The 26,185-nt window shown below is 38.6% G+C and overlaps 1 protein-coding gene across 2 annotated transcripts in view; it reads left to right on the top strand.

The window, feature by feature from the left end:
- Positions 1-14,940: 14,940 nt before the first annotated feature.
- Positions 14,941-26,185, top strand: part of LOC140521174 (zinc finger protein 483-like) — a 35,889-nt gene continuing 24,644 nt past the window's right edge. Inside the window, exon 1 of one of the 2 annotated variants that reach the window (XM_072635904.1) lies at positions 14,941-15,035. The gene's annotated coding sequence lies outside the window, so the exon portion shown is untranslated. The remainder of the gene's footprint in view (positions 15,036-26,185) is intronic. The other variant, XM_072635905.1, reaches the window with a different exon arrangement.

Raw genomic sequence — 26,185 nt, 5'->3', positions numbered from 1 at the left:
TTCATTCCAACTCCTACCTGACTAACAATCCTACCAGTAACATTCTAGAAAAGTGATTATCTAACCTACTTGAAGAATTCTAGTGACAAGGAAGGGAAGTGTCTGGAGACTAACAAACAGGTCACTTCAGGAAAATAGGACTCATAATCAAGCCTGACTGCAGAAAGTAAGGGTAATAAGGAAATGGAGGCAACGTATTTGACTTTTTTAAGAAGTTTAGCAGTACAGGACAGGAAAGTCAGTTAGTAGTTAGAAGAATGAGAAGAGGTAAGGGATTTTTTTAAGGATATCCTCAATAGTTCAATAAACATTTATAAAGCACCTTCTTTGTGTAAGGCACTGTGCTATAAGTGACAGAACCCAATGTTAATGGGCAGCACCAGCATCATGAATACCTCCATGTAAGGATTCTTGCTTTAAGTATAGAACATGGTTTAAAATGGGGGTGAGGAGCCTGTAGCCTCCCCCAAAAATTTGTTTTATGAAGTTTGGATTCAGTCCAAGAGCCACACTTGAGGACCTAGAGGGCCACATGTGGCCTCAAGTCACAGGTTCCCCACCTCTGGTTTAAATAAACCAAGTATCAGGAAACAAAAAGCCCTATGTCTGCCTCATTTCAGGATTCCCAAGAGAACAGAGCACACAAATGTAGAAGACTGAGTTAGAGAAGAACTGGAAAGCTGAAACTCTTAATACAAGCAGCTATGACTTATCAAGCCAAGTTAGATTTTTTTAAACCAGTATCCAGTTGTTTTGATGCTTCCTATTTTGTAGGAGTTCAAGATACAGTACTTCCAGACCCCATCTTTATCAAATTTTTTGATTATTTTCTCCAAAATTCTTGTTCCTCCCTATGTTTTTTATTACTTTATCTAAGGCTATAAATCAACTCTTCAGTAGTTTAATATGGCACTGAATCTGTAATTAATTTACATTCAATTAATATCTCTCTAGATGTTTCTATAAAGGAACTTCCCTCCAGGGCTTTTCCAGTGGATCTTATCAACTCAACATCCATTCATCCATTCCCTACTCTCTCTATATTCCCGCCATGGAATTCCCAGGGAGCCTACCTTTATAAGCCCAGGACCCCATCTTCACCTGAGGTCCTTCTCCAATGTTCCAGAGGTCATTCCAGGCCCAGTGCCAACTCTCACCTCCTGACCATACTCCTGCAAGTCTTACCTTTGCTTGCTCCCTCCTCTTGTGAAGTGGGCTCCACAGTAGCCATGAGATTAGATTCCAGGGGAGGGTTTAAACAGTCTGATCATTTGCCATCCTCAACTGCTCCTTCTTCAACCACAGATTCTCTTCCTGGACTCATTCCTCATTGACTAGCATTCTTTTCCCAACCCAGTGATTCTGAAACAACCTTTCCCTCTTCCCCCTGAACAAAACTAATTCCCCATCCTCAAATGCTCTCTTATTCCCATACCTTCAGTCAAATCTCCCACCATATCCTTCTCCAGATCTACCTACCCTTTCCACTGTGATATCTTTAATTCAATTCAATAAGCATTTATTAAGCACCTACTATGTGCCAGGCACTATGCTAAGAGTCTACAATGCAGGCTCCTCCGACCTCCTGGCATTTCATGAGATGTCTCTTAACTGATGACATTTCTTCCCTGGCCACCCTTTGTAGTACTGGTTCTACCTCCTAACTATTGGTCATGGAGAGAGAATCAGAGCACTCCTAATCCCCATGGCCATTTCTAGGGTCTCCATCTACCACCATCATTCAGTTTCTGCATAGCACCCCTCCTGCCACGATCTCAGCTAAGGACCTCACCTCACACTTCAATAAAACTATTGAAGCCATGTGTTGAGAGACCCTCTTCTCCCCTCCTCCTTATCTCATATTACTTAGATATCTTCCCCCTCTATCTCTTTCTTCACTCTAGTCTCACATGAAGAGGTGGCTCTTCTTTCAATATGCTTACACTAGGAAACAGATTAGAACCCAGTGGGGTAGGGGTAAAGACAAGTAAATTATAAATTATGAGATTAGTCATATTTCTAGATAGAAACCTAGGAAAGGCAACCTAGGAAAGGCTATGGCCTAAGCATGCAGAGTAACTTGAGGTAGCCAAAGCTAAGTCATCATCATCATCATAGTTAGCTTTTATTTATTATTTTACTTATATATTTTATTATATTATTAATTTATATAATAAAATTGTTATATATATATATATATATATATATATATATATATAATTTTATTTATATATCACTTTGTGCCAGGCACTGTGCTAGCACTTTACAATTTTCTTATTTGGTCCTAACAATAACCCTAGGAAGTAGGTGCTATTATTATCCCCATTTTACAGATGAAGATATTGAAGCAAACAGGGGTTGTGAGTTGCACAGGGTCACAAAGCTAGTATCTGAGGTCATATTTGAATTAAAGTCTTCTCGACTGCAGACCCAGCCCTCCACCACTGCGCTACCTTGCTACTTTGCAATAGGAACTTAGCTTTAATAATTTCCAACAGCAAAACACACATACTACAGTCAGGAAAAGAGCACACACAGAAAGGAAGATGAATGGGATGAGAAGACATATGAATACAGGTATACCTGACAGTTTTGAAAAAAATGAAGATTGCAATATGCCATAAAAGTAGTTCTGGGAAGACAAGATAAAAACAGTTAGGATAGATTCCCTTTCAAGTTTCCATTGAACTATTCCCGCTGGAGTGCATTGGAGGTCTTCACTAATCAGAAAAACAAAATAATTGCTGAGCCTTTCAGACTTCAGAAAAGATAGAAAAGATGGAAGACATGGGGAAAATGTTTTCTGCTTTCCTCCACGAGTCACAGATACAAGGAAAGCAAATTCAGGCAAAATGACCTTCCTAATATAAAACAAAAATAAACAAAAATATTAAAATGAAGCTAGACACTGAGAAATTTGCTCAGAGGAAGACAAAGCACCTCCTTCCCCATTAGAACTGAGGAACTATTGGTACAAAACATAGTATGAACTGTCAGACAGTCCCTCAATCAGCTGGTTTTAATTGTTCTTTTTTGTTGTTGCTGCAAAGAAAATCTCAAGTGATAAGAGTGGGAGGGTGCATCCAGAAGCTACTTCAATTAAAAAAAAAAGATTTTTTTTTTTATAGATTTTAGATTATAGATTTAGATTTAGATTATAGATTTAGAACTGGAAGGGAACTTAGGGATCATCTAATTGCGTTTCCATGATTCATAGCATGAGTAATCAATTTTGGAGAGGTCTGAAAAGGGGACAAATTCCATAAAGCAGGACGCCAGCCCGGGACTTGGCTTAGAGACATAAACACTGGTCCCTTGATGGGAGGGCAGTGAATTCCTGATATTCCCCCTACAAAGCTTTTTGCCACTCTAACCTTTATATATAATCCCCATTAGGACAGAACTAGATGAAGGCCCAATAATTTCTTTGGTAAACAAGGTTCACAATGAAATACATACAGATTCTAAACTTTAGTTATCATCAAGAACTGTGGAATGAGGAAAACCCATTATCTCAAAGAACAGAGATAAAATGATCCGATTATTTTTTTTAAAAGTCAAACAACTTTTATTTATGGTTTTATGAATTGACAGGGACCTCCAGAATTCCAAAGGATATTTACAAAATATAAGTAACCTATTCATGGTTGAAAAATCTTCACAGTTTTATGGGACAATGAACCTTATTTATGATGGTATATTTTTATTTTAAAATAAGTATGCAGGCTATTTTCCAGCAGTACTGCTGAAAATGGCCAGGTAGAGATTATTTATATAGAGATAGACTACTGGAAATCTAATCAGTACTTCAAAGGGGAGTTATTCTGATGCCCCAGAGATCCAGTGAAGTTCTGGGTGACAGGAACAATTAACTTCTGACTTTCATTTTCACTTTGGAGACTACTGAAATTTTTTTAAACAATATTTTCATAACTACCAAAAAAAGAGAAAAAATAAATTAGTTTCAACTTTTCACCATGCCATAAAGCAATAGTAAACTGACTTGCTTTTGGGGAACAGTTTCTGCGAAGCACCCAGGGTGGAGTCAATTTAGTTCCAGCTTTTTAACTCCTCTTGCAAACTGTGGCTGCAGGGGGCAATTATGCATAGAAAACAAACTTCATTTCCTCTAAATTGAGGTGAGCAAAGTGAATGCCTACGGAGAAGAAAATGCACATATAAATACAATGTATTTTTAAAGGTGTTATCCTGAATTTCCTTTTAAAGTAACAGCATTGCTAATGTGTACTTTGAAAATGTTGAATATGAATAGTTCTTTAATCAGTGTTAGGGGTTGTGGACTTGGAAATTTGGTTAAAGGAGGCAAACAGGCTGGGCAATAAATTAATGCATATTGTTTGTTCCCTTTGAGCTAGTCTAAGCTAGAGAACTTGTACTAGGATACTAAAATGACCAGTCTTAAATGTGTTTTAGGACAATCCCAGGATGTCTATGTCCCTCAGATTTATGGTCTCTGTATGTGTTTAACTGTACCATCAGAAAGAAATGTTCTTAATTGAATAAACTGTAAATACAATAAGATAAGAGAGGTGACAGTGTCAATTGAAATTACAACTCAGGATATCTGTGTTTTTTTGTTTTGTTTTGTTTTGTTTTGTTTTTTACCATTAGCATACCATAACATAGTACATATCCACAAAATATTAAGATATAGAAAAAAATCTCATTATTCAAGATAGTGTCTCAGGTTAAGGGTCAGGTCACATCCCTAAACAGAGGAAAAACCCTCTTAAATCAGCCCTATCTGGCCTTGTTGACATAGGAAGAGGTATTCTCTGAGTGACACAGAGAACAGAGGCTATGAAGTCCAGACTCTTCTTCTGATTGATTAATTCAGGCTCTGGCCCTTATTAAAGTCCAAAAATGATATTAAATGATTATCAGGATGAATTCAACATATATGCAACAAAGTAATTTTTCATTTCATTTGTGCACCACAGTTTGTTTAATCTTTCCCCAACTGATGGATATCCTCTTTGTTTCTAGTTCTTACTACTACAAAAATTGCTGCTATAAATATTTTACTGAGTATTTTTGTCATTGTCTTCCTTGGGGTATATGCCTGGCATTCTAGTTACCCTCTCCAATTTCAAATTTTTTTCCAGAATAATTATCCTGAGTCATCATTCCACTGATAGTGCTTTGTTGTGTCTTTCTACAGGCTTTCCTATATAGACATTTACCATCTTTTATCATCTTTGCCTATTTGCTGAGTATAAGGTGAAACCTCAGGATTTTTAAAAAAAATTTCATCTCTCTTCATAGTGATTTGGAATATTCCTTTGTATATTTGTTAATAACATGCAATTCTTTTGAAAACAGTTTGTTTATATTCTTTGATTGTGCTTTGGTTGATTGATACCTAAATATTTCATACATTTTTGTACTACCAGCTTCCTTTAATGGCAGGAGTGATCTTCTATTTACCCTGGGAGACTGCAAATGATTTGGCACATGTTCCCCTCCCACAGCGTGAAAGTTGCTTTATTGAATACAAGGCCAGAGCCTCAGGTTCACTTGCTTTTATTTCTTGCTTACAGTTAGCTTTAGAATGAGGGAAAAGACTGATGCCCGAATTAAAGTTATTGGCAGCAGCTTTAGCCTTTTTGTTCTAGAAGCTGATCTGCCTTGCATCCTCCAAAGATGGGGAGAAAGGGTCAGCAGCATGTGCAGATGAAAGCAAACAACCTGACCAAATACAAAGTCTGAAATTAAGGCTACTAAGCTTGAAGAGTGATTCACGTATCTTTTCCTTTAAGGGCTTGAAATACTTTACAAATATTCTCTCCTTCACCCTTTCTGTCCCCCATCAGGTACAAATGGATGATTTTTCCTGCCTGAGATTTAATGAACATAGTTTCCTACTTTTCAGTTTTTAGCTAGTTTTGCATTCCCTTTTCCTGGAATTAGATTCCCTATCTTTTTAACTTGTGATTGAGGTGAAATTATCAGAATCCCTAGAAGATGAAGGAAAGTGTGGGGGAGGGGAAACCCCTCATACTTTCGTTAGGAATAAAGCACTGCTATGGTCTAGAGGAATTGGTTCATTGTTAGAAACGCTGTCATTCTTTCAAACCTGTTTTTATCTGTCATCTGCCAAACTTTCTATAGAAAGTTTTCTATTCCAATAATGAGTTAGAGCTGGGGAATAGGAGCCACAATTTGTTTTAGAGGAAGGGAAGTAGAAATAGAAGAAAAGATATAGACAGAGAAGACTCGTGTGTGTGTGTGTGTGTGTGTGTGTGTGTCCTACCTGTTTCATGCTTATCAGTTGACAGGATAATGCTGTTATAATAGCTTATGTCTATATAGGACTTCATATTTTATAAAGTGTGTCTACCTACAACATCTTATTTAAAATATCTTGCTTTTTGATCCCCAAAATCTAATTTTTGTTGTTTGCTTTTTTCTTTATTTTCCCAATGTGTAGGCCTTACACCATCTTGCTTCATAGACTTTCCTGTTTACAAAGCAAAATATCTTAATAAAGATTAAGAAATCTATCTCTTTCTGTTTGTCTCTCATCCACCTCCCTTTTTTTTCCCTCTCTCCCCTTTTTCCTTTCTCCTGACTCCTCTTTCTTCTTCATACCAGGGCCTATGAATCTCCATCGATATGTGTACTTTTACTTGTCAACTAGAGGATACAGTTTAGAACACAGGCATTTAATGAAATATCAATGTAATAAAATAACAAAAGCACATCCTCCCACATCTTGAGCTCACTCCTTTACAAATCGGCATATGCCCAGGAGGAAGCATATATGAATCATGTATGGAGCATAAACACTTGTAAAGAACATGTGTGGCCAGTGTACCTGAATGAAGTGACTGCACAAGTCACATGAGGGAAAAGATGAGTCTTTGCTGTAGAGCTGTTGATGTCACTATACTGCTTCCTCCCTATTAGATTGTTGTTCTTTCTTCATCCTTATTAGGTGCTGTTTCATACCTAATACCTCTCGGGACTTTTCTCTCCCCAGTTGGTCTCAAATTATCTCCCAATCTTCAGGGTCTTCTAAAACTGGGTAAAAAATTCAGTACAAATGGAGTGGTTGGCAAACCTCTCCCTTGGATGAAGGGAGTGGAGGGTTCTATAGTTCCATTGACTAACTCATTTCACTAGGGAATACTATGGCTAATTGGCCTATCCCTGGTAGATAGGGCTATAACAGCCTTCTGCTCTCTCTCAGTTGTAGACCTCAATTGAGATACTATTTGCAGATATATTCTAAATCTATCTCTCATCTGTCAGAGGTGCTGTGATTAGTAAGACTTTTGCCTGAAGCAAGAGTGAATAGTTATATCTTCAGTTATTCCTCTTCTTGAATGTCTATAAAGCTGTCTTTCTGTCATCCAGACTACACCAGAATGTGACAGAAGTCAGGCTAAAATTGTTATTTTTATTTTTACTTTTCTGAGAATTCTTCAATGGGGCTTTTACAGTGAGAAAGTGGAGGCAATAAAATTTCAGGAATTTGGGACACACACAGGATGGTGGTGATTCTTCTGTTATGGGACCTACATGGCTGAGTGGACAGAGTGTTTGACTGGTAGTTAGGAAGACCTGAGTTTGAATGTTGCCTCAGACACTTCCTAGCTACATGGCTCTGGGCAAGCCACTTAATCTCTTGCACTCAATGTCTTTTTTTATAAAATAGAGCAAACAATTATAATTATTTCACAGAGTTGTTATATCAAATGAAATACTATATGTAAAAGTATTTGAAAACCTTAAAACGCTGTATAAATTTTAGCTATTATTGTTATTGTAACGGTTATGATGATGATGATGATGATGATGATGATGATGATGATGATGATGATGATGTTGATATTTGCTCCTTGCCAGGGGTAGGTCTGGTACCAACCAGTACCTTCTTAGTTCAGATTCAATGCTGGGATGAAATAAATTTATTTGTAGTTTATTGAAAAGTTGACAAAAGGGGTTTACCTAGCTGAAACATAGAAAGGATATTAGCAATCATGCAGTAGAACCTAGTTTTACCTTCGGTAGATATGATCTACTCTTCTTACTTATGGAAATGAGTCTAGTCAAGCAGAGAAAGTGATGGTTTTTCAAGGCATTCACAAGTCTGAGAAGCCCAGTCCCTACATAGGTAGGACTTTTATGGCTTTTGGTGCCCATAAAGCTAGACCAAGAGAGAAAGCATAAGATCCCCAGGAAAGCTTTGTCTTTTTAGGGAAAACTAATCCTTAATGTGTGTGTATGTGGGGGCAGTGATAAGAAAGGAGATGTGGGCTTTTCTTTTATTTTTCTTTTTTCTTTAATTAATTTGTTTTCAGTTTTCAGTAATTACTTTCATAAGTTTTAAATTTTCTCCCCCTTCCTGGATCCTCCCTCCCTGAGACAGCATGCAATCTTTTATGGGTTCTACACATATATCTTTATTAAACATATTTTCACATTAGCTATGTTGCATAGAAGAATTAAAATGAATGGGAGAAATCATGAGAAAAACCAAACCAAAACAAAACACAAGAGAAAATAGTCTATTTTGTTCTGCATTATGATTCCACAGGTCTTTCTCTGGATGTGGGTGGCATTTTGCCTCAATAGTCCTTTGGAAATGTTTTAGGTCCTTGCATTGTTGTGAAAGGCTAAATCTATCAGAAACAGTCCTCTCACACTGTGGCTGTTACTGTGTACAATGTTCTCCTGGTTCTGCTCATTTCACTCAGCATCAGTTCATATAAGTCTTTCCAGGTTTTTCTGAAGTCCTCCTATTTGTCATTTTTTATAGCACAATTTATAGCACATTTTTATAGCATTCCATTGCATTCATGTACCACAACTTGTTCAACCATTCCCTGGTTGATGGGCATTCCTTCAGTTTCCAGTTCTTGGCCACCACAAAAAGAGCTGCTATAAATATTTTTGTACATGTGGGACCTCTTACCATTTTTATGATCTCTTTGGGATATAACCCTAGAAGTGATATTGCTGGGTCAAAGGGCATGCACATTTTTATAGTGAAATGGGCTTATCTTAAAGTGCTACATAAACACTATTATTATTATGGGGGGGGTTATCATTCAGTTGTTTCAGTTGTGTCTGACTCTTCATGACCCCATTTGTAGTTTTCTTGGCAAAGATATTGGAGTGATTTGCCATTTCTTTCTCCAACTCATTTTACAGATGAGGAAACTGAAGCCAATAGGGTTAAGTGACTTGCTAGAATCTAACAGCCAGTAAGTATCTCATCCTGGATTTGAATTCAGGAAGGGAAATCTTCCTAACTCCAGGCCTGGAACTCAATGTACTGTACTACCTACCTGTCCCCAATAATGAAAGTTGTATGTAACCCCCTTAACCCATGTTGGGAGGTGGGAGAGGAAATCCTGGTAAATATTGGTCCTATCATACTTCTCGAGATTGATTTGGGTATTCTCCTTGGTGGGTGCTTTAGGTTACTGATTCCTACCAAATAATACTCACTTTTTATTTTCCTCTTCTTGTTAGGAGAATGGATAAAGAAAAACAAAACTCCTGATTTCACTGTACTGTAAAATCTGGTTAAAATAACAGCAGTCTGGAGTTGCTTTAGTTTTCCAACCTTCAATCATATTACTACCCTCAGTGCACTCTGTGTCAAGCTTGCTCTCTGTCCCCTGAATATGGCTCACACTTTGTTGCTTTTCTCTGCCTTTGCTTTTACTAGCCCTTAGCTTTTCTTAGCTTTTCTTCCCCAGGTGTTGTAATGAATTTCTATCTGTTCTTTAAAACCCAACTCACATGCTCCCTTTTTCATGAAGTCTTTGCTCTTTCCTCCTTTTCCAATATTCAAGAATAATATTCCCTCCCCTGCCTCAAACATCACATAGCTTTTGTACATAATATACTGATAATGTTTTAGGTTTTTATTTTTTGTACTCTAATTATCTATGAAGGAGTCATACCTCCTTTGATAATTTTGTTCTTAAAATCCATTAGTATAGTTTATCATAGTGCCTAGCACCTATTAAGTACTTAAAGGATGCTTATTGTCTGACTTTTTGGAAACAGACTAAAAATTGGAGTATGTTAGCAATCATTTTAGAAGTAAAGAGATTAATTTAAGATTTTTAGTGTCTCTTCATTCTCATTTTTCTTTTCAATTCAATAATTCAGAAAATATTTATCAAGTATCTACTATGTGCTGGGCACTGGACATACAATGGCAGAAACAAAAAAGAGTCAATCCCCCTCTTCAAGGAATTTACATTCTAATGAGAGATATTGCATATATATGGTGAAATAAATAAAAATGAGATAATTTGAAGAGGGAGGAAGCACTGAAAACTGTGGAGCATTAGGAAAGATTTCCTTCAAAGGTGGCAGCTGAGTTGAGCCTGAATAGAGAATGAATATTTTTAAGAGGCCATAGGGAAGAGGGAGTGCTTTCCTGCCATGAAAGACAAATTGGGCAAAAGTGGGAGATGGGATGCTGAGTTTGGAGACAGGTTGAACATTGAGTATATGAAAGGAAGTAAATGAAATAAGTCTTGGCAGGTACAGCTGGATAAGTGGCCCTGTTTCTATTTGAGTTTTACACCACTGTTCCAGATAGTCTCTAGGGTCTCTTTGAGGTCTAAAATCCCTGATTCTATCTCTGAACACAAACATAAAGGTAGCAAGCCTACTTTGTCCCAAACAAATGACAAAATGCAGAAATTAGGAGTACACTTATTAGACTCTTTCTACATTATCTACATTACATGACTGCAAAATTTTTTAAACGTGAGGTTGACCACATTAGCTTTTTTAAATGTTAAGTTACTCTACAAGCCCTCCTCATTTTTGAGTTGGGGCATGATATGTCCACATTCTTTTGGCACCTTTAAGGAGCATAGGTTGTAGAGACCAGAAACTAGAAGTTGAGCAATCAGTGAAGAGGCTGTTGGAATAGTTTAGGTGAGGGATTAGGTCATGAATCAGGAACCTGATTATTTCTGAAAGGTCCTACCTGCCTGCTCGATGGTGGTAATGGTAGAGAGGCTGTACAAAAGGGAAAGATGTCATTCTGAGTTTGGAGAGGTATAAAACTTATATTCTTCATTTCCTCTTGATGAGAGTGAAAGAGGAGAGTGTAAAAGCTGGCTTAAAGTTTAACGTTAAAAAAACTAAGATTTTGGCAGCTGGTCCCATCATATTTTGGCAAATAGAAGGAGAAACAATGGCAATTATGAGTGTCACCTTGACATGGCAGTTATCTCGAGGTCACTATCTGGTTCAGGGGACTTAAGATGTTGTCATCATGTAGCAGTTCAATCTTACACCTTCTCTGGATAGGCAGGGGATACACATATACACACATACATAAAACAACCTGTGTAGGTTAGAATTTGTGTTTCCCACAAGAGAAACTCTTAGAATTATACGATGTCCCAGTTGGGAAGCATCTCAGATATCATCTAGCCAATCTCCCTTATTTTACAGATGAGTAAACTGACATCCTGGAAAGAGAAATAGCCATACAGCTAGTAAGAGCACAGTTAGGATTGATAGGGTACAGACCCGGGGAACCTCCTTGAATCTTTCCACTTAATCTGGTTTTTCATACCCAAATCTGTTACCCTTAACCTAGCCTGACCCTACATTGTGTATTGAATCTAGATTGCCTCCAGCTGTTTTCTGTCCTAGATCAGTCACCCCAGTCCCATCAACAACCTCCTTAGACTCTTCCTCCTAGACTACTTCGCCATCCTAGATCTTTCCCACAGTCTTTTCAAGATATAAACTCTCTCTTGAAAGGGCTCAGAATCAATCTAGTTCCAATTCTATTTGCCCCACTTGTTGACGGTTTTAGGTAGATGCTACTTATCATTTCAAGGAAGGATCCATTTATTCCTATGCTCTCTACTGTTTTTAATAGGAATGGGCTTGTATTTTGTCAAAAGCTTTTTCTCCATCTACTGGCAATATGATTTTTGTTAATTTCCAATTCTTCTTAATAGTAGTGCCTTCTCTTTGTTGAATTTCCCTCCCATTTATCCTATATATAGCTTGTCTGTACATAGTTATTTGCATGCTTTCTTTACCGTTAGCGAGCTTCTTGAGGACAGGGACTGTCCTTTGCCTCTGTTTGTATACTCAATGCTTAGCAAAGCACCTGGCCTATAGAAGAGTTCTTAAATGCATATTGACTGACACTTCTGGCTCATACTGGGCTTGTAGTCCACAAAAATTCCTGGCTGTTTTCCCATACAAACTGCTGCCTAACCATATCTCCCACACTGTGTACTTGTAATTTATCTTGATCGTATCTTCATCTATTCCCTGGACCCTGCCCAGCATCCCCAATTTGCCATCTTCCAGTATCTCCATCAGCACTAGCTACTTGAAAAAGTGCAGAAATTTCAATTTGAAGAAAAGTTGCAGTCCCTGAGGCATTCAAAAGGACAGTGGAGGATCCTAATGGATACCTTATTGTGGTGAGTGATCCCTGTCTCTGCCAGCTATCAACAGATGTTCCTTGGCTTTATATGGTGACTTGCAAATTTATTCCTATGTTCTGTGCCTTGACATTGTCACCCCCAGTCTTTTCTTTGACAAGTGAATTTAGTAAAATAGAATGCAAATTTAATGATCTAAAGACTTGTTTCACTTCAGATCCTACTTTTATGTACTTAGGAAGAAAAAGTGCATTATGGAGAACAATGCATCATTAAGTATTGCCAAAGGACCCTCTTTTCTCAGGCCACACTACCGCTGCCCACATCCTGTGTGTACACATACTTTATAGTTCAGAAACTGTTAGAAACAGGAAGAAAAAAATAACCTATTGTACCCAGCAGAGGGAGACACTCAAAAGTCATTCTGAAGCACTATTTTGAAGGAGCATGGTATCTCACCATTACCTACAGCAGATGTGTCAAACTCAAAATTCTCAAGAAAACTAGATTAAAATATAATTGGGAAATTTTTAACATTTTTTTTAAAGACACAACATTATGCTTATATATGTGGTTTTCTAAGTCTATGTGGCCAACAGAGGCCCTTTCTATTGAATTTGACACCACTGACCTACACAGGCCATGAGAACATATAGAATACCTTCAGGATACATGGCTTTCCAAATAATACTTAAGGTATAACAGCAGGTTCAACTTCAATATCACCTATGTTGCTGGATATCATAATCTTCGGCCAGATAAAGTCATGAAAGACTAAGATCCAACAGATCAATAACCCTCCAAAGTCCTATAATTTAATAAGTTTTGCATCCATTACACCTCAACTAGCTCTATTACTGTTAACCCTTTTACAAGCTTGACTCTAAGTTTTTAAGTCAGTTTTCTGCTTCTAGAGATGTCAACTGAAAACTGTTTCTACATGCTGCAGCCCCTGCCTCATCAGCAGCAACAAATACTTCACAACTAGAAAACAAAGTTTTCTCCTCCCAAGTCCTTAGTACTATCAAATGTTTCAACATCATAAAATCATGTAATTTTCTTAAGTGAAAATGACATTAAAGATACATTACCACCTGCTTTGCTGCTGTACCCTAAGGATCCTAGGATTTTCCATCTGATTTGCAGCTGAAATCTCCTGTGTGTTGTCTCTCTTACAGTATTCTTTGTAGTATTCCTTCTGATACTCTAACAACACTGAGCATTCTTTTTCTTTCTTTCTTTCTTTTTAATTTAATTTATTTTCAATTTTCACCAATCACTTCCATAAGTCTTAAATTTTCTCCCCCTCCCTGAGACAGCATGCAATCTTACATGGGTTCTACACATACATTCTTATTAAACACATTTTCACCTTAGTCATGCTGCATAGAAAAATCAAAAGGAATGGGAGAAACCATGAGAAAAACCAAACCCAAACAAAACATAACACAAGAGAAAATAGTCTGCTTCATTCTGCAATATGATTCCATAGTTTTTTGTTTTCCTCTGGGTGTGGATGTCATTTTGCATCAAGAGTCTTTGGAAATGTTTTAGGTCCTTGTATTGCTGTGAAGCACTGGTAGCAGTTACTGTGTAGTGTTCTCTTCTGGTTCTGCTCACTTCACTATGCATCAGTTCATATAAGTCGTTCCAGGATTTTCTGAAGTCCGCCTGTTTGTCATTTCTCATAGCACAAGAGTATTCCATTACATTCATATACCACAACTTGTTCAGCCATTCCCCAGTTGCTAGACGTCTCCTTGATTTCCAGTTCTTGGCCACCCCAAAAAAGAGCTGCTATACATATTTTTGTGCATGTGGGACCTTTTCCCATTTTTACCAAGTGATATTGTTGGGTCAAAGGGTATGCCCATTTTTGCAGCCCTTTGGGCATAGTTGTAAATTAGAGCACAGTATTCTTCTAGGGTGGAGATGCTCATAGCTTTACTCTCTGTATCACACATAGTCAGCACTTCATCCAGACTCAGCCCCGGACGACACTCTGGTTTCCACTGCCAGTGCCCTTAAGCCAAGAAGGCTGGCTAAACTAGGGCCTGGAAGTGGAGTTCATAGGGATGATCCCAAACTACTGTGAATCAGCCTAGGATTAAGAACTCATGGAGATGGGCTGGGGGACAAGGCTGGGGGAGGAGAAGGGGGTGACGGGGAAAGTTAGGTCACCAACCACTTCGCAGACTGCAGAGTGCCCAGCGGGCAGCTGCAGCTCCCCTCCAGTTCCCTTACACCTCCTCCTTCCCTCCCTCCTCCTCATCCCCGCCCCCTCTCTCAAGTGTGCAAGGGAAACCAAGATGTGCCTATACTCGTTCCCTGTCCTCTTCACCCTAGCACCCCAACACCGCTGTCCCTCTCACCCACCCCGCAAGATACATTTAAAAACGAGGGCAGGTTCAGAATGACCTCACACCAACGAACACCACGTCATGGCCCCCCAGCTGAAGCTCAGGCTCCGGGCACGTAGCATGCCGGGAGGCGGAGGCGGGGTGCCCCCGGGGGATTCTGGGAATGGTAGTTGAGCAGCGAGGCGCTGCCCAGGCTTCTGCGCAGTTTCCTTTCCTCCGGGTTTGCTGCATTGTCCGTCAGGTCAGCTCCAAGTTCAAGGTGAGTCCGGCTCCTTTTCCCCCTTGCCCTGCATCAGTCTCTGCCCCAGCGCTCGGGGACGGCTGGCAGCCGGGAGAACGCGGTGCGAGGCTGCGGCAGCCGGTGCCACCCGGGCTCCCAGGACCCTGCAACCTCGCGTGCCCTGACCTCAACCCTTCAGGCTGAGCCGGAGCCTGGACCGGACTGGACCGAGCCTGGGGCTGAGCCGTCCCTTCCCGCAGGGCGGCTCTGCGGGATCAGAGATCCCGAGGGGCCCCGCTGGTGTTCTCCTCCCGGCTTCTAGCTTGCCACATGGGGAAACTGAGGAGCAGGGCAGGGACCTGTGGGGCATCCCTCAGGTGGTGAATGTCAGAACTCCACTAGAACCCCCTCTGCTGCCCCCGGGTGGGGCCGCACTGCCACCGCGCCCTGCTGCCTCAATGTGCCTTACCCCATGTGAGTGACCATCCACGTGCCTAATTTCCTATGTGACCCTGTGGTGCAAATGTCCACGTGACAGTGTGACAGCCTGTTGTCCCTTGTCACAGTATTGTGTGGTGCATGACTGGGCTGTGGGAGCACGAGGTGAGTGTGGAGGGGAGAGAAAGGGAAGAGAGGTACCCCTGTGTACCAGGCCTTTTATCCCATTAGCTATGTGACCTTGTACACATAAATGAAATCATTACTGAATGTGACTGTGTGTATATGACTCTGTTGTGTGACCTTTATGGTCCCCCACAAATGCCCCCTTTATATGACCATTTGTATATTCACTTATATGTGGTTACCTAAGCATGACCATGTGTGTGGTAACCCAGGTGCATAACTTTGTGTATGTGTGTTACTGAGTGTGTGGTCAGCTGTGTGAATGACTGTGTGTAGAGGCATACACATAGGAAGATATACATGCGGGATCATATACTCAGGCAACCACATGCATGTGCTTGACTTTATGTTTGTGTGATTACTTCTGTGTGGCTCTACATGCTTTCAAATGCATATGATCTTGTGTATGGGGTCACCTATATGTAATCTTAGACATGTGTATTCACTTTGTGTGATTTTAAATATGTGTGTGAGTGTGCTCTTCTGTATGCTGGACTGTGAAGGCATGACTATATGTATTTGTTTACTGTGTGTTTTTGGTGACTTGTGTGTATGTGACCAGTTGTGTGTATTTCACTTATGTGGTCATTATCTTGTGTGTGTGTGAACACTTGTATGTATGACCATATGTGTTTGTGTATGCTCATGACTTTGTGTGATGCCTTTGTGCATGCATTTGTGTGATTATTCATGGTCATTTGTGTGTGTAATTGTCTCTGTGTGTCCATGCACACATTTGTGTATGAATGGGTCTGATATATGAGATCATGAGTGTGATTGTCATTCCTTATGTTCTTCTGTGTCAGGTGACTAGCTGGGTACTTTACCCTAGGTGCTTGGCTGTCTGTGGGTGTGACCTTTTTAGATGACAGTGTTCATGACCCTGGTGTGGATCTAATCTGTAGGTATGATTGCCTATTTTTTCGCATTTTGTGACCCTTCTCTTTGACTGTGTTTGACCACGTATATGACTAACCACATTCCAATGACTGCCCTGAATGGTACCCTTCACGTCAGTGGAGGGTGCTGGGGAAGAAGGAAGGTTTGTCTATATTTCCTGGTTCTGAGTATATATGGTGGGTGCTGTTAAAATGACGTATATCCAATAAGAGCTCCATACACACTTGTGTGCCTGAGTAGTCATAAAATTCTAGTCCAACCACTTTATTTTGCAGGTGAAGAAAATGAGTCATTCTCAGAGAAAGGAAGTGACTTGTATCAATCAGAGGGAGGGTTCTTTGCTAGGAAGACAAGAGAGCTGAGATAGAGAGAGGTCTTTTGAAGTAGGTTTCTTGCTCGGAGGACATACCTGACCTAAAACTCAAATTCTCTTTTATCAGAAAAGAGGCAGATTAATCAGGAAAAAAACAGATTTTGGTAATGGAACAACTTTTGAGATTCCTCAGAGAGTCAGGACTTAGAGAAAGTCCTATCCTGGCAGGCCCAGGAATTATTGCCAGAACTTCTGATATAGTGTGTTTCTTCAAGTATACCAGGCTACCTCCAAAGAGTCTCTTTGGAATTTCCTTTGATCTACTGTTCCTCCTAGTGTTGCTTTGCCTTATCTTTTTGAAGAGCTTCGTTCATAGGCACCTTTGTTAATTTGTGTATCTGAGAGGATACCAGGGACTCTCTTTAGTTTTTTAGGACCACAGCATCCTGTTCTCCCTCACCAAGTTAACCTCTGTATCCCGAGGGCTGATTTTTGTTTTTGAGTTGCTATGTGCAGCAAAGCACTCTAAAACAACAGCAGGAAGGGATTTCTTCATTTCCCCCCACCCTCCTCCCACCCCCACCTCCACCTTCACTGCTCCTATGGTTTTTTGTCTTTTTTTCAGCTTGATATTTTCAGGACTCTGTTTTTCCCCCAAAGCAAAGAACAGAGGAGGGAATGGTCAATAGGCCTCTGAAAACCAGATCCCAAGTGAGTTGAAGTCTCCTCTCTATCTCTTGAAATCTCATCACATGGTTCTTAGTGTGTGGACACCTTTCTTTCTGACATCATGTAGTATCTTTGTCCTAGCTTCTCTCTTCCAGAAGAATGGACTACTTTTTCTTTTCTCCAGAACAGTCATTCAAGCAGTTCAATCATTTATGTATGCTCTTTTTTCAGTGCAGCCGTAGGAGCTGTTAGGGAAATTAAAAAAAAAAAGCTCAAGTCCTGTCCTGGAGGAACCTTCATCTCATTGTGGAGAAAAGATATGGATTCTTGAAAATGTTTTAACAAAACAAGGAAATATAGAATATGAGAGTAGTACTAAAGGTTTAAAAGAGTTCATGGGGCTCCTGAAAAGATCAATGAAAAGATAAATGCAGACCTAAGTGTATCTTGTGCTTTGAAAAAATGAGTGCATAGGAAAGAACATTACATATGTTATAGTAATTGTATCACCCATTCACTGTATCAATTTTTTTTCTGCATAAATATTTTTTCTTTGTTACAAGAGAGGGTTTAATGTTGGAGTTGCAGAAGACCTGTACCCAGACATGTCCATGATGTAAAAACAAAAAGCATCAATAAAATATTTAAAATTAAATAAAAAGATGGATAGCAACAGTTTACATATAAGCAAGGAGGGAAATGGAGTGGTATTCTAGAGAGAGAAAACTTTAACTAAAGTATCAGAGGCAGGAATTAACATCTCATGTGCAGAGAATATTTAATCAATCAACAAGCAATTATTAACTATCTACTATGTGTCACACATTCTAGGCATTGAAGACAGAAAAATGAAATACACTGTACACTCAAGGAGCTCACACTGTGTTAGAGGAAACAATATATACGTATATAATTATCAATGGAGCATCTTTTTCTAGGGGTCAGTTATCTGTGTTTGCTGAAGCCATCAGCTTTTTTAGAGAATACCAAAAAAATTGCCTATGTAATATCAGTAAAAACTGAATAAAAATATTTTAAAAACATAGGCAAATTAGAAAATTTCATAGATGAAAGGAACTTTAACCCTAATCCAACTAATATTTAAATCCCTCTCTACCATAACTGACTAATGTGTCTACTTAAAGACATCCAATGACAGGAAATGTTCTGTCTCCTGAGTCCACAGCTCTATTGGTTCCCCAGAGAGGCAAGAGTTTGGATTAAAAGTAAGTTATCCCATAAAAAATAGACTCTTTAAAATGTTCAAATAACTTGCTTGGTGTGGGGAATGTTCAAAGTAAGCATGCCTTTATTATACTAATTATATCTTTGGTTTATCAACACAGAGTATGGTGTTACAAAAACTGGCATGTTAAATAAAATCTATTTACTCAATGTTACTGTCATTTTCTGAGCATCAGTTCCTATGCTTTCAACAAACAGGGTGATCTGTTCATATATATGTATCTCACTGGATACAGAATGTGCTATTGTCATAAAATTATAAAGACTAAATGGCATAAATGAACATAACTTCTTTTTTATTCCCTATTCTAGTGAGGGCCAAAAATTCAACTAAGTTCAAACCCAACCTCAGATACACCCTAATTCTGTGTCCTTGGGCAAGTTACTCAATCTTTGTTTGTCTTGGTTTCCTCAGGTGTAAGTGCCTACCTCCCAGGGTTGTTGTTAGAATCAAAGGAGATAATATTTGTAAAGTGTTTTGCAGAGTACCTGGCACATAATAGTATTATATAAGTGCTATTATCATCATTATTATTTTATTACCTCTCCTTTAGGGAGACGAGACATAGCTGAAAAAGTAGAATTCCCCACACTTGTATAAAGAATGCTGGATTAGAGATCTAGATTTGAATTTTGGTTCAATCATTTGTTATCTCAAAAATGAGAGATAATTGGACTAAGTATCTCCTAAGGCCCAAATACATAGTTTCTTAGACATCACAGCCTTATTAACTGAATGACTTCGAGTAGTGACGTAATGTCTCTGAACCTTAGTTCCCTTATCTGTAAAATGAGGGAGTTGGATTCAATCCCTTAAGATTAGGTCATAAAATCTCTTATAAAGCAACAGCAGTCTCTGATTCCATGACTTATGGGCAGAAGTTTGTTCTGCCCTTAACTGAACAAATATTTATTAAGGGCCTTCTATACGCTAGGCAGTGGGACAGATAAAATGTTTAGATTAGAAATAATCCATGCTTTCATTGAGTCTAGGAATGGGATGGGACACAAATCACTATAAAATGTGATACATATATTTTTAAAGATTAAATAAGGCGTAGGATGTGTATAAATGGGTTTTTAACTGGAGGGATTATGGAAGACTTCCTGAAGCAGGTGGTCACTTAGTTGAACTTTGAAGGTTAGATAAGAATTCGGTAAGCATTACAGGCAAAGAAAATGGTTTGCGCAAAGATCTGAAGGTAAGAATACAGGATGTATATAGGAGTTGGCAGTAGTCCACTTTGCCTGGAGCTTAATATAAGAAGCAATAGAAGTAAATAAGGTCTCACTAGATTATGAGACTTGGTAATAAGTAGGGAGCAGAAGGGACCTAACCAGATATATCATTAGGAAGAAGAGTTTGGCAATTGGGAAAAGAGTGGAGATAGAAAGGTCACTTAGGTAACTTTTGTAATTGTCCAAGCAAGTTGTGATGAAAACCTATACCAGGGTAGTAATAGTAGGGATGAAGAGGTGGGGACAGATAGGCAAGATGGTGCAAAGATGGCATCAACAGATTTAAACATAGGAAGTGAAGAAGCTAGCCAAGGAGTATAAAGAAATACCTAGAGTTCTGAAATAAAAGAGAAAAGGTAGATAATTATATGTTATTAGATGGACTTTTGATAGTGTTTAAATTTTGCTCAACCCTCACAGAACTAGAGCAGTTCTGAATAACAAGAATGTACTTTTTGATAGTGGAATGCAGCTGAGCCCACAATCGCATCGGATAAAATCTTCTCAATATTATTGTTGTTGTTCAGTCGTGTCCAACTTTTAATGATTCCATTTGGGGATTTCTTGGCAAAGGAAATGGAATGGTTTGCCATTTCCTTCTTCAAATCATTTTACATTTGAGAAACTGAGGCAAACAGGGTTAAATGCCCTGTCCAGAGTCACACAGCTAGTAAGTGTCTGAGGTTAGATGTGAACTCGTGAAGATGAGTCTTCCTGACTCCAGCCTAGCACTCTATCAACTGTGTCACCTAGCTGCCTTCTAAATAAGCCATAGATAATTTAATTTAGCTATACCATAAATACATGAAACCTTCCTCATGTAGCACCAATGCAATATTCACAGCACCTGTGGTGGCCATAAATATGCTGGCACGATTCTTAATTGTGAAATGCAACAGACTCTCCACATGGAAGACAGAACCAAAACATTTATTCAGACACCAGAAAGCCAAATCCCAATATCTGACAGCCAAATCCATCATAGTAACCAAGAAATCCATACAAAATAACAATGCAAAGGGCAACACCAGCCCCAAGCCTTCCCTCTGTTAGGCTTCCCACAAACCAACTCTTTTAAACAAATCACAAACAAGTTCTCTCGCTCACTCTAGCTAGCTGTCTTTCTCAGCTCTGATTGCTCTCTGACTAACTTCCTCTCAGTTCTGCTCTAGCTTCATCTCTTCATTTTCCACTCTTTCCTGTTCCATGTGACTCAGGCTTCCATATGACTTAAGCAGGTCACATGGGCCTATTAATGAATGGGAAAGATCTTCCCATTAAGAAGCAAAATTACATTAACAATAAGCAAAAATGCATTATCAATACACCTCACAAGCCCCTTAATTCTTTGACAGGTAGTTATTTATCCTTTATTTTTGAAAAGGATGTCACTGGTAGTGCCTTGACTTGGATGTGAATTGGATTTAGGTGGGGCAGAGTTGCACAAAGTCCTTAGTCTTACTCTCTTATCCTGAGTCATCAAAGTCTAGGACAAAAGTCAAGATTACTGGCAATGTTCTAGGATGCAGTGGATGACCTTGGCAACTTTGATGCCTGGCCAAGCTCTAAACCTCCACAGTGCCTGCTTCAGCTGCTTTCATGGCCATTGGAACAAATTGTTCTATTTGCCTATTCCACTTAGGGAAAGTCTTTACATGCTTGGAGGAGATATCTTAACTCATCAACAAATTTGAGGTCTGTCGGTTTCTTTCCACCCAGGGTATGGCTACTGTGCATGCTACAGTTTCTTGGAGCCACAGGTGAGAGTTGGGTGAATCAGGTGGACATCCAAGGTGGATGAGCAATCCTGAAAAGGGTGTGGAGCTTGCCACAAAATTTAGCCATGAAAGCTTCCAACCAGAGGACAAAAGACTAAAAGTTTGCTATTATGGAGATATAGTCATCTGAAACTTTTTAGGCCCAGTCTTTCTAGCACTACATCATTTCTACTCTAGACATAATTGTCCATTCCAGACATTATCCTTTGTCCTGACTTCATCCTGTTTCTTTTCTGAAACATCTGTGTCTACAAACTTCTATCTTACAATCTTCTGTGCACTATGGTGCCTCCTGGCCTTTGACATTGGAATTGTAAAGCCTTTTGGATATTCCCGATTGAACTTCTATTCCCATCCCCATATTGACCCATTCTTGAACTACCCAAATCAAGGAATGATTTTGGAGCCAGGAGTACCACCTATGGTACATAGAAGGAATGGTGATAACATACTCCTTCAAGAACAAGTTATGCCAGACTAATTTTTTTTCCACAAAATAACTAGACATTGATGGAAGAGGGTGGATAAAATATATCTAGATTTCAGAAAAGAATTTTCATACACTCCTTGTGGAAAAGTGGAGAGATGTGGCCTGGATGATAGCATAATTAAATGGATTTGGAACTGGTATAATGACGGAATAAAAAGAGTATTCATTCATGAATGGATTTAGCATACTCTGAAACTTCATTGTTGCATGGAAACTGCATTGTTGCTTTGGATTCTCAAAGACTCTGCCAGTGTAATACAAGCTTTGGCACACTTTATCATGGTGGAAAAGGCTTTGAATACAGATGGGGGTGGGAAGAGATATCATCTTTCTTAGGAGCAGCTTAGCTAAGGCTTTACACCAGTGTTCTGGACACTTGGTGATGATTTCTTTGCCCATGGCAATCCATCACATGAAAAATATGGTATGGACATTTGTAACATGTAGTGTCTTTCCAGTTGGGCGGAGTGGTAGCATGGGGAAGAGCGTGCTAAGAATAATAGTTTTTAGACTATCTCTTATGGATACTATATTTCTAGAAAAAAAATCACTGATGCCAACAGCTCCACATCCCAAAGCATCCAAGAGACTAAGGTAGTTGGAATTCTAAATAAACAGCCCTTGCTCAGTGACCAATAAGTAGATATACTAGTGAAGGAACTGAATTCTAGCCATCTTTACATTCTCACTATTTAAAAAAAAATAAAACAAGGGAATTGCAAGATAAATGGAAGAATGATTGTTCATAGACTCTCCTTGGAGAAGCAAATAAAAGTGTTGGTAGAGTTAGTCTTATAGTTCATCTAACGGCAACAAGAAACATTTTGTGGGACATTTAGTCTTCTCAAATTGCACTCTCCTTGAAAATAATAAGAGGATGAAGAAATTATATGAAGAACTTGATGAGGGTCTCCAAATTAAATTAATAAATACTTTGATACTTAGTGATTTTGAGGCAAAGGTGAGAATAGTGAAAAATGTTAGAAAATGTGCCTCAAGAATTAAGAACGAGACAGGCCCTCCACCAATACGTCATGGATATTTCCTTTGAGAAAGGGACTAAAACATGGCAAGCACTGAATAACGTCACTGAAAAATCAAAATGATTCTCTTTGAATGGTCAGTCCTGTGACTTGTGAGACAAAAGATTAAAATTAATACAAGACTTAAAAGAATAAAAATTAGAAAAAAATATACATTGGACAATTAAAACAACATTGGAGGGACTATAGGAGGACAGGCATATTAATGAGTTTTTCTTAGAATTGTGAATTGTTTTGACTGTTATGGAAAGCAGCTTGGAATTATGGAAGAAAATTTACTAAATTGTTTTGACCTACTGACCTCACTACTAGATCTGCACACCAAACAGGCTTAAAAAACAACAAAACATATACCCAAATATTCATAGTAACACTGTTAGTATCAAAGAAACAAATGAAAATGAAGTGGTTGCCCATTTGTTAGGACATGGCTGAACAAACTTACACCATAAGAAATGAAAAATATAATAAATTTGCTTCTTAATATTTTCATTCTGTGACACCTTTTCTCCAGCTCCTCTTTATGTGCTAGAAGACAGCAGATACCTATCTCATTAGAACACAAGTAGGCAAATTATGAACCATGGGCCAAATCCAGTCCATTGCCTGTTTTTGTAAAGCCCACAAGCTAAGAATGGCTTAAGTTGTATTGAAACATAGCCACACTCATTCATTTATGTATTGTCCATGGCTGCTTTTGTGCTCCAATGGCGGAGTTGAGTAGTTGCAGCAGAGATCAGATGTGACGATCTTATCATTTTGATTTCTGCTCAGCAAATTGCAATGACAGTCGTAATTCAGCAGCTTCCAGTGCTTAACCCATTGCCCTATTGTGACATTTTATTTATTACCAGTGAATGCCCAGCCTGTCAAAAGAAAAAGCAGGAGGAGAAGGAGAAGGAGAAGAGAAAAACATGGATTATGGCTCAGGGTCAATAATTAAAACTTTTTTCTGACCAAGAATAACCACCATCAACCACTATTATGGGACACTTAATGGCTTTAGAAATTAGCTTTTGCTGCAGACTTGATAATATTCCTTAATGAATTAGACCTAAAATTACAAGGCAAAACAGGGGTTTTATGGTGGTAAAGCCAATTGAGGAAGCTAGGTGGAACGGTGGATTGAGTTCTAGTCCTGGAGTCAGGAAGACCTGAGTTTAAATATAGCCTCAGATACTTGATAGCTGTAGAGTCACAGAGTCAGACATAACTGAAACGACTAAACAACAATAAAAGTCAATTCAGTGGAAGCTAATGTCTAAGTCATAAATAATGTCAAGCTGCTTTATATACTTCCTATGCTGTCAAAAGTTAAAATAAGCAAAATCTCTATTCCCAAACAAATTTGCAGCAGATATGTTTTCCAAGCTCAGATTACAGTTCCAAGAATTTTTTTTGAACTTTGATGCAAATAAAAAAGTTCTATATTTCAAAATCTATTTAAATGTATAATTGATGACCTTCCACCTAATCTTCAATTGGAAGTGAATAATCTGCAATATATATTAATCTGTAAACAAAAGACAAATGTCAAAAGAAGAATCTAATCTAATCCTATAAATGCCTTCTAAGTAATATACATTATCAGTTAAAATTATATGCTCATGGATTGATATGAGTATATGGCAGTACTTATCAGTCTGAAAAGACATTTTTCAAAGATGAAATATGTAAAATCTCTTTACTGATCAACATTAATAAATATTTGCAGTTGATTTTTAATGACAAGGATCACTAACTCTGAACCCCAATTAAGTGAACTATTATTTCCTCCAAAAATAATTCCGTTCTTCTTACTAGTTGAGCTGTATTACAAAAAAAATCAGTTATATTTTGAATTTCATCATTAATAATATTATAGAAATTTGTTTTCTCTCTTGTTATGTTAAGTACCTACATAGTGTCCTTGATTTAACTTCCTGGCCCTCAAAACCTAAAATATTTACCATCTGGCTCTTTATAGAAGAAAATTGGCTAACCCCTGCATAAGAATATAAGCTTTTTTGAAGGAAGGAATATCTTGTGTTTATTTACATTACTAGAACTTAGCATAGTATGTAGCATATACTAAGTACTTGATACTTTATATTGAGTTCAGAGAAACTTGGCAAGATTTCTATGAACAGAGGCAAAGGGAAGTAAAAAGATCCAAAAGAACAGTATTTCATTACTACAACATGTAAACAGATATAATCTAGATTTATGTCTTAAGCTTATCTTAACCCATAGTATTTCTTGAATGTATTGGGAATTTTCTTCTTCTTTAGTCATGTATCCAACCACATGCTCTGCCCCAGCTGTATTCTTGGGTTTGGTGATTAGGCTCTGGTCCTATATTGCTATGCTTTAACCTCTGCTGTCATTGCCACAGCCTTGCCATAACCTTGCCATAGTTCTAGATGGAACGACTCCTCCTGCTCCCCCTCCCCCCTCCTGCCATCTTACCCATTCCTTGCTAGGTCACTGGGCCAAGAGTTGAACATGGCTCAGTCCTCCGACTTAATCTCTGGCTTTTGCCTTCATCTCTTGGAAGTACACTGCCCTAACCCGTTCTCCATCTCCTCCAATTGTCTACCAAAAGTTGGTTTTATCCTCTGACAGGTCAGATGTCAGAAGTTACATTAGCTTCATACCTCCTAAAGGGTCACAAGGCATGAGCTGACTTGCTGGCATCTCTGCCCTATCTCTATTTCCTTGGTCAGTCATCTATTGAGAGTTGGCTTTGTCCACTACTGAAGCTCCCATTGGCTTAAGGTTCTATTTGCCTGACATAGAGAAAGAGTCAGATCTCACTGAACCACAGCACCACCATGAGATCACCGGCAAGCTTTTGACTTTATTCTTGTATAGAGCTGTAGTGAATGGGAGAGCTTATAACTATTTCT

The sequence above is a fragment of the Notamacropus eugenii genome, chromosome 1 (assembly GCF_028372415.1).
Source record: "Notamacropus eugenii isolate mMacEug1 chromosome 1, mMacEug1.pri_v2, whole genome shotgun sequence".
Lineage (NCBI taxonomy): Eukaryota > Metazoa > Chordata > Mammalia > Diprotodontia > Macropodidae > Notamacropus > Notamacropus eugenii.
Note: the sequence above shows the minus strand (reverse complement) of the source record. Positions and strands in the feature narration are given on the sequence as shown.